General features: G+C 35.6%; 1 long non-coding RNA gene across 1 annotated transcript; it reads left to right on the top strand.

Annotated features, from left to right (window-relative positions):
- The first annotated feature begins 1,322 nt into the window (after positions 1-1,322).
- Positions 1,323-15,168, top strand: LOC123235801. The gene is made up of 3 exons (XR_006505401.1): positions 1,323-1,526; positions 14,111-14,169; positions 15,126-15,168. It is a non-coding gene; the product is annotated as an uncharacterized LOC123235801 (long non-coding RNA).
- Positions 15,169-16,005: the final 837 nt, after the last annotated feature.

Below are 16,005 nucleotides of genomic sequence, written 5' to 3'. Positions count from 1 at the left end.
TTTCCTCTATGTCCTCTGGAATTTCTGCTCCATAATTAGCATAATTCCTATCCTTTTTTGATCATTTACTTGCTTGTAACCTCTATTTTTTATGTGCCTCAGTATTTTCTCAGGCCGACATCCTTGCTCTGATCACTGTTTCTTCCTTTCTGAAGCCTGATCACTAGAAATAGTTCACTCTATTCTATCTATTTACTTTTAAGTCCTTTATTTTTTTCATCTTGACAAATCAGAATTATAGATTACTCATAGCATTTGCCTCCTTCACTCCTACTCACAAGGTACTGAATGGAGCTAGAAGAAGTCATAAACCTGTGCTGACTGGATCTACTACAAATTTATGTTCTACAATTTCAAGTTGGCCCTCACTATAAGGTAATGCTTCCAATGATCCCTAATCTATCCTACTCACCACAGAGGGTTATTTTTTTTAAGATTTAAATATTTTATTTTTTTAGAAAAATTTATATGGTTACATGATTCATGTTTTTACTTTCCCCTTCACCTTCCCTTGACCTCCCTCCCCCCATATCCAACACATATTTCCACTGGTTTTAACATGTGTCATCAATCAAGACTTATTTACATATTATTGATTGTTGCATTGATGTGGTTGTTTTGAGTCTACATCCCCAATCATGTCCACATCAACCCATGTGTTCAAGCTGTTGTTTTTCTTCTATGTTTCCATTTCTGTAGTTCTTCCACACAGAGGGTTATTTTTAAATCCCTTCTTTCCTCATGATACTCCTCTCCTCACTCTTTTCTTGATAAAGGAGTATTGTAGACTCAGACTCTGAAGTGTCCTATTGCATCCACTTGTGATATAGGAATTCTGAAGAAAGAAGCATACAGAGCCAAGATGATTAGTCTAGTTTTAATAGGGGATTTAATTACAGGGGACCCTTGCAGTTTGCCCCTTGCAACATAATGCAAACAAGTAGGTCATATTATAGATGTTCAGAGAAAAGCTCTGTCCTTAGTAGAGGGTGTTGAAACATTCAGGATGTGACTTAAGTAGCAGAATTGGCTGCTAGCCACACATTATTCTTGACTTATAAAGAATATTTTTGAGGGTCTTTCTCCTAATTACAACCATGATCTATTTAACCTACAATGCTCCTACCAGAAGAATGATCTTATCTTAGAATTTTCTTAAAAAAAATTTGAGGCCATTCCTTCAGAACACACTATTCTAATCATTTCATATCCTTTTGATATCTAGAATCATTTCTCATTATCTCCTCCTTTATTCTACCTTGTCTGAAGAAGTGGCTCTTTTCATTTCCAGGCGTAATCTGTTTCCATGTACCCCTGTGTCTGAGAAGAAGGTATTCCAAAGATACGAGAACAAAAAAGTCTCCAAAACTCAGATAAAGGAGGGCATATTGGAGGTGATAGAGATCAACAGTGTCAAAAGCTATAGAGAAGTCAAGAAGGATAAGGATTGAGAAAAAGGCCATTAGATTTGGCAATGAAGAGATCATTGGTAACTCTGGAGAGAACAGTTTTAGCTGAATGATGAGGTAAGAAGATATACTATGGAAATGTTGTGGGGTTTGGGATGGGTACCCTTTGCAAGAATGAAAGACTTAATAACTTAGTTTAAAAATAAAAAGAGAAATTTATTAACTTAGAATTCATGTTGAGTTTGGCTGGGAGGACAGCACTGATGGAAAGCCACCGCCTTGAAGGGATCAACTCTGAGGTTTTTTTAGTCTTTACAGTAGGTGATATGTGACTTGAGGAGGGTATGAACTCAGGCACAATTTGGGGGGAGGGGGTTGGTCACTTGACTGGGGTCAGAGCAGTGTCTTATGTCCTGAAGACATGGGGGTGACCCTCATAGTTTAGGGAACAAAAAGATGTCTTAGGTACAATCCAAAGGTATCAGAGCATAGCCTGGAGGTGTATCTCTGGGTCCATCTCGAAACCTAGGGGAGAATGCAAGAGGGGGATAATTCTCTCAAGGGTCTTTCTTATCATTAGCTTTCGAAGTTCCAGGATTGCCCTCTCTTTAGTCTTAACAAGAATGCAAGGAAGCAAAGGAATTTTCCTGCTTATAGTTTAACTTGAAGCACTTCTATAATTTGAGGTAGCAAGGTAAACCTAGAGTCCCCACATCAGGAAGATTAGAAGCAAGTGAGGAAAAGAGGTAGAGATAGATATCCCAGCTTTTTAGGAATTTGCCTAAGCAGAGATTTTTGGATCAAGTGATGGTTTTTAAAGTAAGGGGAGAAATGAACAAGATTTTAGGCCTCAGGACGGGAACAGTAGCTTTTGTTCTTATTGTTTAGTCACTGCAATTGTATTCAACAATTTTGTGATCACATTTGTTGTGTTCTTAGCAAAGATCCTAGAATGATTTGCCATTATTTTCTCCAACTCATTTTACATATAAGGAAACTGAGGTAAAATGATTTGCCCAGGGTCACACAACTAAAAATCCTCATCTTTCTGACTATACACTGCACTACTTTGCTGCCTAATCAGTATCTGAAGAAAAATTAAAGACAAAATTTGATGATAGTGATGATGATCTGCTGTTGAAGATTCAAGGGTATGGGATTAAGGGTAAGGATTATAGAGGGGCTTGTCTTAAGAAAGAGAAAGGTCCCCTTTTCATTTAAAATTGGAGTGGAGATATGGTGGGAGACATTTAATTGATGTAAGATAATGAATTGTAGAGGAGCTTTTGTCAAACGACCTCAATTTTCTCAGTTTCTCATTTCTCATTTTACTTTTCTGACATCTTGTTCAATCCGTTGGGTATAAGATGATACCTTTTGTTTTGATTTGCATTTCTCTAGCTATTAGTGATCTAGAACATTTTATATGACTATTAATAATTTTGATTTCTTCTGTAAAATAAAGAGCTGAGGAAAAGGAGCTCTTATTGAATGACATTAATTTTCTCTGTGAAGCGTAAATCTTTGTCTGAGAGAGAGGAGGAAGCATGTGCCATGAAAAACTTCATGAGAAATGAAAAGTTTTGAAAGGAATGCTGTAGTGAGTTATATAAAAAGATTTCTGTGATGCAGGGAGTGTCCAACTTGAAATTATGTAATATAAACATATAGATTACCCAATCAACTTGATTTTATAGCTTTCTTCATCATTGTTTAGTTGTGGGTGATTATGAGAAGGGGCACAGGATGGTGGGAATAATCCGAGATTGGGGCATGTGTGATTGGATGGGGGAAAGCTTTCTAAACAGGTATTGAAGAGGATAGAACCCTGGGCCTGGAGTCAGGAAGAACTGAATTCAATTGTTCTTAGACACTTACTAACTTGGAGACATTGAGCAAATTACTTAACCTCTGTCTGTCCTAGTTTTCAAAATGGTAAAATGGGAATCATAACACCTACATTGCAGGGTTGTTGTTATGCTCAAATGAGATAACATTTGCAGTTATGGAGCCTAGCACAAAAGGGGACCTAAGACTATCTGGTTAAGGTGCCTGTGGAGTAAAAAGCAGCTACTTAACCTCTCCTCCCCGAAACACAGGACTCCTTAAGAAGACATAAAAACAAATCCAGAGGAACAAAGGGACCCCACAACAGGGTGCAGCATTGGAGGTATGTGGAATCGGGGCTTTCCGTGCTGTAAAGGGGTGAAACAGCTCTCACTAAAACACAAGCTGAGCAACCCCCTCCACACCCCACATTACCTACAGTGCCAAAGCCAGCGCACAAGAGATAGAGCAAGTTTGGGGCACGCATTAAGTCCTTGGCAGCTACCTGGGGTCACCAGGGGCTGCTTCTGAGAGCAGCAAGACTTAAAACCCCAAGAAGCTAAAGAACACTCGCAGACTTTGAATGCAGACCCTGAGCAGAGGCACGAGTGAGGGCCCGGATGCAAGCCCAGACACAAATCCTGCATGCAGGCAAGGACTTGGATCTTGAGCACAGACCTGGACCTTGAGTGGGGACCCAGTGCAGAAGGGGTTCACAACTGTGGAAGCAATGCCCAGAGACTGTTGAAGGAGCCTCGGGCAGAGGAACAAGTAAGGGGATCACAAGGAGGCATGATCCTGAGAACAATTAGACTTGAGACCTCAGGAGCCTAAAGAGCTCATACAGACTCTGAGTGTGAGGATAAACCTGAGAGGGTGCAGGGCTAACAATGGCAAGCGAGAGACAAGAACTCCAAAAGAGAAAGATCATTAAGAGGAAATCTGTAACACTTGGCAACTTTTACACAGATAAAATCCAGAGAATAAAATCCTCTGCAAATAGCAAAGGAGAAAAAACAAGTAATCATATCCAAATCTTCCCAAAATAATGAAAACTGGCCACAAGCTATTGAAGAGTTCAAATCTGAGATTATTAGAAAGATGGAAGAGATTTGGCGAGAGAAGTGGGAAATATCTCAAAAGTAAATTAACAGGTTAGAAGATAGAAACTCCCAATTGGAGAAAGATACCCAAAAATCAAACGAAATGGTAAGCAAATTAAAAACCAAAATCTGGCAAGAAAATAACAGTTTTAAAAAAAGAATTTTGCAATTGGAAAGTGAGGTTCAGAAATCAAATGAACTGATGAGCAAATTGAACATCAGAAATGACCAGAATGAAAAGGAAAACCAAAAGATTATAGCCGAAAGCCAAAAGATTATAACTGAAAACCAGTCCCTAACGGCTAGAATTGAGCAATTAGAAGCTAATGATCTCTCAAGACAGCAAGAACAAATAAAACAAAGTAAAAAGATTGATAAAATAGAAGGGAACATGAAATATCTCAATGAGAATTTGACAGATCGAGAAAACAGGTCTAGAAGAGATAAATTGAGAATCATTGGTCTTCCTGAAAAAGCAGAAATTAATAGAAATTTGGGCTCCATGCTAAAGGAAATTATTCAGCAAAATTGCCCTGAAGTTCTACAACAAGAGGGCAATATAGACATTGAAAGGATCCATAGATCACCCTCTACACTAGACCCAGAAAGGGCAACACCCAGGAATATAATAGCCAAATTTAAGAGCTTCCAAGTAAAAGAAAAATCTTACAAGAAGTCAGAAAGAAACAATTCAAATATCAAGGAGCACCAATCAGGATCAGACAGGATCTGGCAGCCTCCACACTAAAAGACCCCAAGGCTTGGAATATGATATTCAGAAAGGCAAGAGAACTAGATCTACAACCGAAGATCACCTACCCATCAAAACTAACCATAAACTTCCAAGGGAAAGTTTGGGCATTCAACAAGAAAGAAAATTTCCAAGTATTTGCACATAAAAGACCAAGACTAAATGGAAAGTTCGATATCCAACCACAAAAATCAAGAGAAACATGAAAAGATAAATAAGAAACAGAGGGGAAAGATAGAAAACTCATATTTTTTTAAATTTGCCTCTTAAGGGCTTTAATATGATCTAATTATTGGTATTCCTATGTGGAGAAATGCTATGTATAATTCTCTGTAGTGAACTCTATTCACTACTATAGTATTCACTATTATAGTAATCAGAAGAATAATTGATAGGGAGAGGGTGGAATACTAAATGGTCTAAGATGATATGGGGGGTGGGAAAGAGGGAGGTGAAGAGTAGAAGACACCAAGAGAAACTTGAATGAATAAGAAAAATAGGATATTCTATTACACACAAAGAGGGCATGGGGAGGTGAAGGGATGAATACTATTATAAGAAGGAGAGGAAGAGAGCATTAAGAGGTAATATTTAAACCTTACTCTCATTATAGCTTTATCCATTGGGACATAAAACTCTATCTAACCCTACTGAAAAAGTCCAAGGGGAGCAGGGGAGTGGGGAGGTCATAAAAGGGAGGGGAGAAGAAGGGGGAGGGAATTGTTTAGGCTTTAAAAAATAGAGGGGAATAATAAGGGAGGGGGTAGAAAGGGTAGTAAATCAAGGGAGGGGACAAGGGTTACTGGCATAAAGCACACCACTGGTTTAAAAGGAAATAGTGTAAGAAGAAGAGGTAGAACTAGGAGAGGATACCAAAATGTCAGCGAATACACAATTGATAATTATAACTCTGAATGTGAATGGGATGAACTCTACCATAAAAAGGAAGCATATAGCAGAGTGGATTAGAAACCAAAATCCTGTCATGTGTTGTCTACAAGAAACACATATGAGGTGGGTAGATGTACACAGGCTTAAGGTAAAGGGCTTGAGCAAAATCCTTTGGCCATCAAATAAGAAAAAGAAGGCACAAGTGCCAATTATGATTTCTGACAAAGCCAAAGTAAAAATAGATATTATTAAAAAAGACAGGGAAGGTCATTACATACTGATTAAAGGCAGTATAGACAATGAGGAAATAACATTGCACAATATGTATGCACCAAATGGCGTAGCAACCAGATTCATAAAGGAGAAACTGGTAGATCTCAAGAAAGAAATAGATAGTAAAACCATACTAGTGGGAAATCTAAATATCCCTCTTTTAGATCTAGATAAATCAAAGCAAAAAATAAATAAGAAAGAGGTAAGAGAGATGAATGAAGTCCTAGAAAAATTAGATTTAATTGATATATAGAGAAAAATAAATAGGAACAAAAAGGAATACACCTTCTTTTCAGCTGCACATGGTACATTAACAAAGATTGACCATGTAATAGGGCATAGAAACATTGCAAACAAATGCAAAAGAGCAGAAATAATAAATGTAACCTTCTCAGACCATAATGCAATAAAAATAATAATTAGTAAGGGCACCTGGACAGGCAAATCAAAAACTAATTGGAAAGTAAATAATATGATTCTCCAAAACCAGCTAGTCAAAGAAGAAATCATAGAAACAATCAACAATTTCATTGAAGAGAATGACAATGATGAGACATCCTACCAAACTCTGTGGGATGCTACCAAGGCAGTATTCAGGGGGAAATTTATATCCTTGAAGGCATATATTAACAAATTAGGAAGGGCAGAGATTAATGAATTGGGCATGCAACTTAAAAAATTAGGAAGAGAGCAAATTAAAAATCCCCAGATGAAAACTAAATTAGAAATACTAAAAATCAAGGGAGAAATTAATAAAATTGAAAGTAAAAGAACTATTGAATTAATAAATAAGACTAGAAGCTGGTATTTTGAAAAAACAGATAAAATAGACAAAGTACTGGTCAGTCTAATAAAAAAAGGAAAGAAGAAAACCAAATTGACAGTATCAAAGATGAAAAGGGAGAGCTCACCTCTAATGAAGGGGAAATTAAGGCAATCATTAAAAACTATTTTGCCCAACTATATGGCAATAAATATAACAATCTAGGAGATATGGATGAATATTTACAAAAATACAAATTGCCTAGATTAACAGCAGAAGAAATAGAATACCTAAATAATCCCACATCAGAAAAAGAAATTGAACAAGCCATCAAAGAACTCCCTAATAAAAAATCACCAGGGCCTGATGGATTCACAAGTGAATTCTATCAGACATTCAAAGAGCAACTAATCCCAATACTATACAAATTATTTGATATGATAAGCAAAGAAGGAGTACTAACAAATTTCTTTTATGACACAAATATGGTACTGATTCGAAAACCAGGTAGATCAAAATCAGAGAAAGAAAACTATAGACCAATCTCCCTAATGAACATAGATGCAAAAATCTTAAATAGAATACTAGCAAAGAGACTCCAACAAGTGATCAAGAGGATCATCCACCATGATCAGGTGGGATTTATACCAGGAATGGAAGGATGGTTGAACATTAGGAAAACCATCCACATAATTGACCATATCAACAATCTAACAAACAAAAATCACATGATTATCTCAATAGATGCTGAAAAAGCCTTTGACAAAATACATCACCCATTCCTATTAAAAACCCTGGAAAGTATAGGAATAGGAGGACTTTTCCTAAAAATAATAAACAGTATATGCCTAAAACCATCAACAAGCATCATATGCAATGAGGATAAATTAGAAGCCTTTCCAATAAGATCAGAAGTGAAACAAGGATGCCCATTATCTCCTCTATTATTTAACATTGTACTAGAAACACTAGCAGTAGTAATTAGAGAAGAAGAAAAAGAAATTGAAGGTATTAAAATAGGCAATGAGGAAACTAAGCAATTCCTCTTTGCAGATGATATGATGGTCTACTTAAAAAAATCCTAGAGAATCAACTGAGAAGCTTGTAGGAATAATCAACAATTTTAGCAAAGTTGCTACAAAATAAATGCACATAAATCATCAGCATTTCTATATATTTCCAACACATCACAACAGCAAGAGGTAGAAAGAGAACACAATTTAAAATCACCCTAAACAATATGAAATACTTAGGAATCTATCTACCAAAACAAACACAGGAATTATATGAAAACAACTACAAAACACTTTCCAAACAATTAAACCTAGATCTAAACAATTGGAAAAATATTTATTGCTCATGGGTAGGACAACCTAACATAATAAATGACCATTCTAACCAAATTAATTTACCTATTTAGCACCATACCTATCAAATTACCAAAAAACTTCTTACTGAATTAGGAAAAACTATAACAAATTTCATTTGGAATAACAAAAGATCAAGAATATCAAGGGAAATGAAAAAAAATGTGGAGGAAGGGGTCCTAGCAGTAACAGATATTAAACTATACTATAAAGCAGCAGTAATCAAAATAATATGGTACTGGCTAAGAGATAGAAGGGAGGATCAGTGGAATAAACTTGGGGTTAATGATGTCAGCAAGACAGTGTATGATAAACCCAAAGAGCCCAACTTTTGGGACAAAAATCCACTATTTGACAAAAACTGCTAGGAAATTTGGAAAACAATATGGGAGAGATTAGGTTTAGATCAACATCTCACACCCTACACCAAGATAAATTCAGAATGGGTGAATGACTTGAATATAAAGAGGGAAACTATACATAAGTTAAGTGAACATAGAATAGTTTACTTGTCAGAGCTCTGGGAAAGGAAAGATTTTAAAACCAAGCAAGAGTTAGAGAAAATTACAAAATGTAAATTAAATGGTTTTGATTATATCAAACTAAAAAGCTTTTGTACAAAAAAAAAACAATGTAGCCAAAATCAGAAGGGAAACAACAAATTGGGAAAAAATCTTTATAACAAAAAACTCTGACAGGGGTCTAATTACTCAAATATACAAGGAGTTAAACCACTTGTATAAAAAGTCAAGCCATTCCCCAATTGATAAATGGGCAAGAGACATGAATAGGCAATTCTCAGGTAAAGAAATCAAAACTATCAATAAGCACATGAGAAAGTGTTCTAAATCTCTAATAATTAGCGAAATGCAAATCAAAACAACTCTGAGGTATCACCTCACACCTAGCAGATTGGCTAAAATGAAAGAAGGAGAGAGTAATGAATGTTGGAGGGGATGTGGCAAAATTGGGACGTTAATGCATTGTTGGTGTAGTTGTGAACTGATCCAACCATTCTGGCTGGCAATTTTGAACTATGCTCAAAGGGCTATAAAAGAATGCCTGCCCTTTGATCCATCCATAGCATTGCTGGGTTTGTACCCCAAAGAGATCATAGATGAACAGACTTGTATGAAAATATTTATAGCTGCGCTTTTTGTGGTGGCAAAAAACTGGAAAATGAGGGAATTCCCTTCAATTGGGGAATGGCTGAACAAATTGTGGTATATGCTGGTGATGGAATACTATTGTGCTCAAAGGAATAATAAACTGGAGGAATTCTATGTGAACTGGAAAGACCTCAAGGAATTGATGCAGAGCAAAAGGAGTAGAGCCAGAAGAACATTGTACACAGAGACGAATACTTTGTGGTAAATTTGAATGTAATGGACTTCTGTACTAGCAGCAATGCAATGACCCAGGACAATTCTGAGGGATTTATGGAAAAGAATGCTACCCACATTCAGAGGAAGAACTATAGGATTGGAATCAGAAGAACAACTGCTTGAACACATGGGTTGAGGCTGTCACGATTGGGGATGTAGACTCGAAACTACTACACAAATGCAACTATCAACAATTTGGAAATAGGTCTTGATCAATAACACATGTTAAAACCAGTGGAAATACACATCAGCCATTGGGGTGGGGTGGAGCTCGGGGAGTTAAGGGGAAAGTAAGAGCATGAATTATGTAACCACGTTAACTTTTCTAAAAACTAAATATTAATAAATGTTTTTTTAAAAAAGGGGGGACCTAGAAGTCATGTACAAACCATCCCAAAGATCAAAGGAGTATAATTTACAAATTATATCACATATTCACTAAAAGTCACATCCTGTTAATAAGTGCCAAAATTATGAGAAACTATCTAGGTACTACTTTTCAAGGTTTCTGGTCTATAATCTGTAAATTCCAAACAAAACCTGACCAAGCCTGGAATCAGGAAAACTCATCTTGAATTCAAATCTAGCCTCAGACACTTACTATCTGTGTGAACCCGAGCAAGTCACTTCACCCTGTTTGCTTCAGTTTCCTCACCTGTAAAATGAGGTGGAAGAAATAGCATACCACTCCAGTATCTTTGCCAAAATAACTCCAAAACCAACAACATAAAGTTAGATATGATTGAAAACAACTGAAAACAGCATCCGGGTTGGGTATGTAGTTAGAACTTAATAAATGCTTTCCTCTTTCTCCCCTCTCCTAGTGTGGAGAGGACAAAATAGATTTGAAGTTGTTTAAATAGGGGGTTGAGATAAGGAAAGAAGAAGAATAGAAGTAATAGCTGGAAAAAGAACTAAGTTTTAGAGGTGAAGAAAAGACTATTCTTAGTCTAATGTTTCACAAATATTAGTGTTTAAACCCAAGATAGCTATAATAGGAAAGAGACAGGAAACAAATAATAACTTTATTGTGAATGTCTCATTCCATTTGGAATTTATATTAAAAAAATTTTTCTGTATTTTTTATTCTGCATTTTTATAGATAAAAAAAATCTATCTTCAAAATTATCCTTTGAATCTTTCTATATGTATTAAAATTGTATTCTGGTTTCCCTGAACACCCTCTCCCTTCTAGTCAGTATAATAAGTTTTAGTGTTAAATAAGGTTGCAAAAAGGGACCTAGAAGTCATGTACAAACCATCTCAATGATCAAAGGAGTGTAATTTACAATAATTTTATTTATAATTTATTTACAAATTATATCATATATTTACTAAAATTCACATCCTTGTGTGATAAAGTGCCAAAATTATGAGAAACTATCTAGGAACTACTTTCCAAGGTTTCTGATCTACGATCTGTAAATTTCAGACAAAATCCGGACCTCCACAGCTCTAAACTAGCAGGACATCAAAAAGGAGCTAACTTTGGGATGATGACTTTGAAGTTGTTTTTTTTTATAACTTTGACATGATTTATATATGCTAATGAACAAACCTTAAGGTGGCAAATAGAAGTTGGTCTGTTTTTGCCCAAACCCCTATAAAATTAAAGTTCCAAACTCCTGTCCCCTCAGTTTTCTTCTATCTCCTAAGGTTCCATGCTGCCTAGTGTTCCCAACTCTAATCCATGAATGCATAACTGATATTCTCTGCTTTCCCTCTTCCCTGCGTCTTTCTTTCTTCCTCATTCCATCCCCTGTTCCTGTGCTCCCGTCTGCCTCTGTCCCACTTTGCCTTATTAAAGTATGATTGCCACCTCATTTTCTGCTGCCAGTCATGGTCTTGTTTGTTGAGTACTGAAAGAAGTGGATATACCTATCTTTATTTCATAATTTAATTATTAATTCACCATGTTAACAATTCTTAATATAAGCTTTAAAACACCATTGAAACACTTTCAGCAAAATCTGGGAAAACTTTTATGAGCAGAAGTCTGATGAAGTGAACAGAATCAGAAGAATCCATATAGTAATAACATTATAGTGCCAAACAAATCTGATTTAAGATTTTCAATCAGTGCAATGACTGGTCATGATTCAGTCCAGTTTCAAAACAGAAAGATTATAATTGGGATGTGCTTGAACCAGCTTAGAATGTTACAGATTAAATTTTCAGTGTGAATATTTGCACATCAAAAATGGTCAGATACTACAAATGAGGGTATATTTAGGTTTAAGAAAGTGAGAGAAAACATTCATATTGAAGAGTAAATTTAAAGATATATAATAGATACAATTTTCATAAACAGTCATTTATTAAACATTTACTAGCACATCATAGGGTAGATGGACTGATGATACAGAATGAGAGATAGTTTTGGACTTTGTCAATTCGTAATTTGTTTTTCTTGACTGTGCATATTGTTTCATTTTTTTTTCATTTTTTCTCTTTTTTCCTCATTGGAAGGGTGGGAAGAAAAGAAAATTCATTTTTTTTGTTGAAAAAGTAAAGGTTAAATTTAAAAGAGTTTGTTGATTGTCTTTGAAATTTATTTTATTCTCTCTCTCTAATGACTCCCTCTCCCTCTTTTATCAGCAGTTCTATCCCTTTCACAAAGAAACATAGTTACATAAAACAAACCAATGTGATGACCAAGTCTGATAGCATGCTCTTTAGTCAGAGCTTTGGTGAACCTCTCTAATCAGAGGAAGGAGAAAAGTTTCTTTGTCAATCCTCTGTGGAGATTAATCACTCTTTTGATCAGAGGTCTGATGGCTTCCAATATTTTTCTCCTTTATGCTATTCTAATTCTTTTTCGGTCTAAAAGATAACAATGGGTAGAACTGCCTAGGAAGAAAATGATGTCTACACAAAGGATTCTTTATAAATAGTGGAAATCCCACATGGCTGAATAAAGTCTTTAAATGCTTTGTTCATGGCCTTGTCTCCAGAGTCCATACATTATTACTTGAGTTGAAATCAAATATTTAAATTTCCCCATGTTGGGGAATGATTGGAAATCTGGTGGGTGAACCACAATAGTTTGATTGAATGTTCAATACACAAGAAGATAGAACCCATAGAGCAATGCTGGGGATTGATCTGGCTTTATAATACTTTGCAAAAGCACTAGATGATTATGATATGTTTTATACATTTTTATGCTTCTTCCCAAGGACTGTTTTAAGAAATTACAGCTCAAAAATGCAAAAAAAAAATGCAGCCCAAATTATAATGGTAGAGTCCTTTCTCTTTGGATCATTTAAAATAAAACAAAGCAAAATGGCAGCATGCCTTTTCTTTTGGCAATGGAAAAGACCAAAGAAATAGTGAAGGGCTCAGAAAACATTTTTACTGAAAGAGTACAAGAAAAAAATCTCTTTGTCTTAATGTTCCCTAGGTTTAGAATCTACAATTTGATCTTTTCAAACTTATCTCTTTCTAAACTTTAAATAGTTTTACTACCTTTGTTGCCTCTTTTCAATTTTTCTACATCAATTTGGACTGGATTTTTTTTCCCTTTCCCATTCATTTTCTGCCTATGTGACCTGGTCCCTTACTGCATTTTATCATTTTCACTTTTTCTGCTCAGTGTAGCTTGGCCTGATTTGGAACTGAACTAAGTGAATCCATTTTTACTTTTTTGAAAAACATAACCAAATTTCATTCTGAGCATATTTTCTACATTTCCAACCAGGATGGTTGCTCCTGAAGGGAAAACTTTGAAACTTCTGTATCTAGTGCAATATGGAAATTTCATAAATTTGCCACAGGCAAAATCTGTTGTTTCTGCACAGCACTGCCTGTCTCTATTTTTGCAGTCAAAAACAGCTGTTCCTGATATTTTTCTGCTCAAAAATCTTGCATTTTATTTTCGTAAAAATGTTGAAAAAATCAAATAGTTTTCTTTTGAAAAGTCATATTAAACATGCAATTTTTTCCCCTCTGGCTTCCAGAAAACAGATTCAGGTGTTATGATAGTCCAACATCTTCCATATTAATAACAAAAATAATGATGATGATGGTGGTAATTAATAATTATTGAACATAGTGCTTAAAGGTTTGTAAGTGTTTGTATATACTTGGTCTCTTTTGATCTTCACAACAGTTCTATGAGGTAGGTACTATTATTCCTTTCATTTTACAGTTGAATCTGAGCATGAGAAGGAATTCCTCCAGAAGCTTACATATTGATTCATTGACTTTCCTGGCCACCTTGCATTCTTTTTCAGAACCATGAAATATTGGTAAAACTAACCTTATTGACTTTAAATCCAGGTAATCAGTGATGTTTCTTTGAATGATTTGTCTTTAAATATTCTTCCTTATTTCTTCCAGCATTTGGGAGGCATTCTAGCATCACAGGACATGGGCATGGTGAATGCAAGGGTGTGATGGTAAATATTTTTAAATTGGATCTCTGGTGGAAAATTGTACATATGATTCACTTCTCAGTTTAATTGCATTATCAGTGTTTTCTATATCATTCTGAGTCTATATAGTCAATAAAACAATAGATCAAGCGCTAATATGTAACATTTATAAATTTTCTGAAGTTTAAATAGTTCCACTGAAAATTTAATAATTAATTTTCTGGAGCAGGTTTAATCTAGCTCCAGAACACTTCTGCCTCCAGGATGGGCATTAAAAAACACCCTATCTCAAGAAAATGATGACATCTCTCCACATGTCATCATTCTTCTCAGTTAGCATATTTATGAAAGCACTAACTGGGTTATAGCAATGGGTGTCTGTCAGTTTTATGAATAGATGATAAAGGTGTTCATCTTCTCAAAATATCCCCTTACCCAGTCTGTGATGTGCCAGACTCCATCAACTGGAAAAATCTTTCATTCCACAATTTGAGGGATGTGCCGAAATTCAATTATCTTAGGAAAAGTTAGACTTTCCTTTATATTCAAACTAAGGCATAAATGGTCACTACCTATATGACCTTAGACAAGTCACCTAACCATTCCTGGTCCCAGTTTTATTGGATACAAAATGAAGAGTTTAGACTTGATGGCCAATTCTTTTCAGATTCTTTTCAGAGAACCAATTTTGCTCAAGGGGAAGAATAGGAAAGTAAATACACTCCATTTGAAAGAACAGAGAAGAAAAATGAAAAGAAAGGGAATCAAAAGATTATACATGTGGAATTAGAATGGGTCTTACTGTGTCTAGGGTTTCCTGTATCTAGGGCTGGCCTAAAACCTGGTCAAAAGTCATTTCATTAAATATTAGCAGTAACACCATCCAGTTCTAGCTATTCATGCTTTATAAAATAGAATTTTATTGGGACCTTTTGTTTTTACATCACCTAAATCTTCCTTTATCCTTTTTTCATTCTCAGGTATCCATCTGAAATAACAAAAAAATATTTGTAAATAAGAAAGAGGAGAAAAGATAATCAAAACTGATTAATATTTTGAAAAAAATCTGAAATTATATACAATGTTCCACATCCATGTACCACTCTAAAAAAGTAGTAGTAGGTGCCTACTCATATCTCTTCTTTGAGGTCAAGTTTATTCATGATAATTTTTTAATATTCACTTTCATTTGTTTTAGGATTATTATTTCTATTTTCATTGTTTTAGCCATTGTGCATACAATTTTCTAGGATCTGCATACTTCATTCCATACTTGTTCAAGTACATCTTTGTATTTTTCTTTATATTCATCATATTCAATCATTTCTTGCAACATAGTTGTATTATACTATATCTATGTATTATGCTTTGTTTAGCTAATACCAGTCATGGGTACCTAACTTTGTTTCCAATTCATTGTATAAGAATAAACAGAGCCAGTAACCAAATGTTATGACCGAAGAGGGGAGAGAGTCTATGATGTGAGACTCTCTTCTAGCTCTCCCCTTCTGCCAAATATGCACTGGGGGACTTAGAGGAGGTATCACCCCAAAACTGGGTGACCTGGATGGTCATGCCACCCCAGAGGAGTTGGAGACGAGGCTTCCCTATAAGAGGAGATATGGGGACCCCAATCCAATTCTGAATGAGGGTTCACACAAGCCTCCCCTGAGATCAGTCCACTTCACAGCAGGGGGTCTGGCTCCAACATAGAGGCTGCCAGACTAAGCTGTGATTCCCCTCCCCCCTCATCTCTCAGGCCCTCTGGAATGCTATCTGACTAATGAATGGCTTTTATTAATCACAATTCAGGGATTGGGGGAAAGGGTGAACGGCAGAGGGATTTTGGGGTGCCCTCTT

Source organism: Gracilinanus agilis, chromosome 2, assembly GCF_016433145.1.
Source record: "Gracilinanus agilis isolate LMUSP501 chromosome 2, AgileGrace, whole genome shotgun sequence".
Lineage (NCBI taxonomy): Eukaryota > Metazoa > Chordata > Mammalia > Didelphimorphia > Didelphidae > Gracilinanus > Gracilinanus agilis.
Note: the sequence above shows the minus strand (reverse complement) of the source record. Positions and strands in the feature narration are given on the sequence as shown.